The sequence below is a fragment of the Jaculus jaculus genome, chromosome 4 (assembly GCF_020740685.1).
Source record: "Jaculus jaculus isolate mJacJac1 chromosome 4, mJacJac1.mat.Y.cur, whole genome shotgun sequence".
Taxonomy (NCBI): Eukaryota; Metazoa; Chordata; class Mammalia; order Rodentia; family Dipodidae; genus Jaculus; species Jaculus jaculus.
This window is the reverse complement of record NC_059105.1, coordinates 65,803,258-65,806,313: the sequence shown is the minus strand read 5'-3', so window position 1 is coordinate 65,806,313 and position 3,056 is coordinate 65,803,258. Positions and strand designations below refer to the sequence as shown.

Below are 3,056 nucleotides of genomic sequence, written 5' to 3'. Positions count from 1 at the left end.
GAACTCATGGCAATCCTCCTACCTCTGCTTCCCGAGTGCTGGGATTAAAGGCGTGCGCCACCACGCCCGGCTTCTTACAGTTCTAATGTAGTTTAAAAGTTCAAAGTCCTTTACCTCCCTCGGAGGCGAGCTCGGGCTGGGCTCCAATGCTTTCTCACTGGGGCCGGGGTGCGCCTGCGCAGAAATTGAGAGTGCCCAGAGCCTCAGGGAAAATGGCGGGAAATTCACCATCACCCTTGCCAGAAAGAGTGACTTATGGCTTTGTTCTCTACTTAAGCTCCCAGTTTGGCTTCAGGATTGGGAAGTTGCATTACCTGTCTACCTCCTTATTGCTATCATAATTTGTTATGTGCACTTATTTGGAATTAACATGATGAACATATCTCCACTGAACTCCATTCATACCATCACAGATAACTATGCACAAAATCAACAACAGAAAAAATACCAAGAAGAGGCCACCCCAGCATTAAGAGATAACCTCTATTAGTGAAGTAAACCAAATGTTCTTTCTTGAAGCCAAAGGACTTTATACCCCAAATTGAGACCAAACATTTGTTTGTAAGGTTTGGACTGAATAAACTTGATCATAATTATTAAAAAAAAAAAGTTCAAAGTCTCTTCAAAAACTCAATAGAATTTCGTTTCTTTTTTCTCTTTCTTTCTTTCTTTCTTTTTTTTTTTTGAGACAGGGTCTCACACTAGCCCAAGTTGTACTGTCAGGGTGGTCTTGAACTCATAGTGATCCTCCTACCTCTACCTCTGCCTCTGCCTCTCCACACCTAGCAGGGAGAGAGAAAGGGTGCACCAGGTCCTCTAGCTACTGCAAATTGGTACATCTGGCTTTCTTTGGGTACTAGGGAATCAAACTTGGGTTGTTAGGCTTTATGGGCAAGCTCCTTAACCGCTGAGCCATCTCTCAAGTCCTAAAACTCAAGGCAATTTCTTTTTTTAAATTAATTATTTATTTATTTGAGAGCAACAGACACAGAGAGAAAGACAGATAGAGGGAGAGAGAGAATGGGCGCGCCAGGGCTTCCAGCCTCTGCAAACGAACTCCAGACGTGTGTGCCCCCTTGTGCATCTGGCTAACGTGGGACCTGGGGAACCGAGCCTCGAAGCGGGGTCCTTAGGCTTCACAGGCAAGCGCTTAACCGCTAAGACATCTCTCCAGCCCCAAGGCAATTTCTTAATTGTGAACCCATGCACAATCCAAAAAACCAGTTCTATGCTTCCAACATTCAGTGTTACAGAGTAACTATTCCTAGTTTAAAAGAGTCATGGGGCTGTGGTGGTTTGAATGTATGTCCCCTCCGTAGACTCAGATGTTGCATTAAAGCTTGTAACTGGATTTCCAGCTGCCTGGCTTGAAGAGGTGTTACTGGGATGGATCCTGGGGTCCAGCCCTAAGGTGTGTTTGGGGATGAATCTAAATTCCCAGCTCAAATGTATGCAGAGAGGTCTAAGCTCTGCTGGGGTCCCTGCTGCTGACCGCTGGGTCTGGGCTGTTTGCTGACCATTTGTGCTTGCTTGTGGCATTGCCTGTATGAGGATGTCTCTCTGCTTGGATTTATGAATGAGAGGCAGCATTTCTCACCATTTGATGGAACTTCCCCTGGATCTGTAATGTTCAAAAAAAAAAAAAACAACAACAAAAAAAAACCCTTCCTCTAATAAACTGTGGCTTGGAAGTTCATCCCAGCAACATGGAGCTGACTACAACAGGGCCATAGCAAGGAAAGATAAGACCAAATATCAACAGGGCAAATGCCAAACTCAGTAGGTCCATGTCCAAAATGGGGGAATGGTGGGGGAGCTAATGATAAAATCATCTGAATTCCAATGGCCTCTCCCATCTAGCTTTGTTGTCTAGTTACACGTGGCTTCTCTCTGGGGATGGTTCCGCGTGGCACCTGCAGCTTTCCTCAGTGGCTGTCCACGTCTTGGCATGACCAACCTTCTGAGGTCTCCATTGCAACTTATGCTTGACTCTGACAACTTCATGCACACACCCATCAGGAGCTTCTTGGAGGGATTCCAACCCTGCCACATGTCGCTGGGCTGGAGAGGCTTGCTGGAACCTTGGTGCAAGCTGCCATGACCCCCACACTTTTTTTATTGTGGATGCCTGAGAAAACAGCACCACAAAGATGATGCCAATTCTGCTGCCAGCTCAAGACATAGCCCAATTCCTTTGGGCCACAACTGTAGTGTTTTCTGTGCATCTGCCTGACTGAAACTGGGAAGACATTTCCTTAGGAGCTCGTTTTTGAGCAGGGAATAACTTCTGTGATACTCCCTTTTTAGGCACTCTCCTAATAAGAGAATTATCATTCTTGGACCAGAGAGATTGCTCAGTGGTTAAAGGCATTTGCATTCAAAGCCTGATGGCCCAGGTTTGATTCCTCAGTACCCATGTCAAGCCAGAGATGTACAAAGTGGTACATGTATCTGGAGTTTACAATAACAGGAGACTCTGGTGTGCCCATATTCAGTCTCCTTCTGTCGGTTTTCTTTCTCAAATAAATTTGCTTTAAAAAAGAGGATTATCATTCTTACTAACTGGAGCCTAAATGGGTTGGATCTTGCCCTCAAGGTACCTTTTCTATTGTTCTATTGCAAGTACTTGATTTCTCTTTAATTGCATCAACTGTAGGAGTTGTCTGCATCCTTCCAGCCCACAACTTTATCAGAGTTCATGCTCCTTCACTCACCAAACCATATTTCCCAAATATTTCTGCTCTGCTTTTTGCTTTGAATTCTCACAATAAGCCTCACTAAATGTACAAAACAGTAACCAGGCCAAACCCTGAGTATTGTGGAATCTTGAAATTTTCTTCATCAAGTCCATACTTTTGAATTCAGCCCCCTGCAGAATTTTAGGAAATGTATATGTTATAGCAAGATGTTTTTCCAAAATATTATATAAATGACTTCTATTCTAGTTCCTGATAGATTCTTTTTCTTCTCTGAAACTTCTTGAGTGTGGTCTTTACTGTCTTTATTTCTGTTGGCATTCTGGTCTTCCTTACTCTTGCCAGAATGCCACTGAGGTT

At 44.1% G+C, this 3,056-nt stretch overlaps 1 pseudogene; it reads left to right on the top strand.

Moving 5' to 3' along the window:
- The first annotated feature begins 212 nt into the window (after positions 1 to 212).
- On the top strand, positions 213 to 545 carry LOC101613532 (annotated as a pseudogene).
- The last annotated feature ends 2,511 nt before the right edge of the window (positions 546 to 3,056 follow it).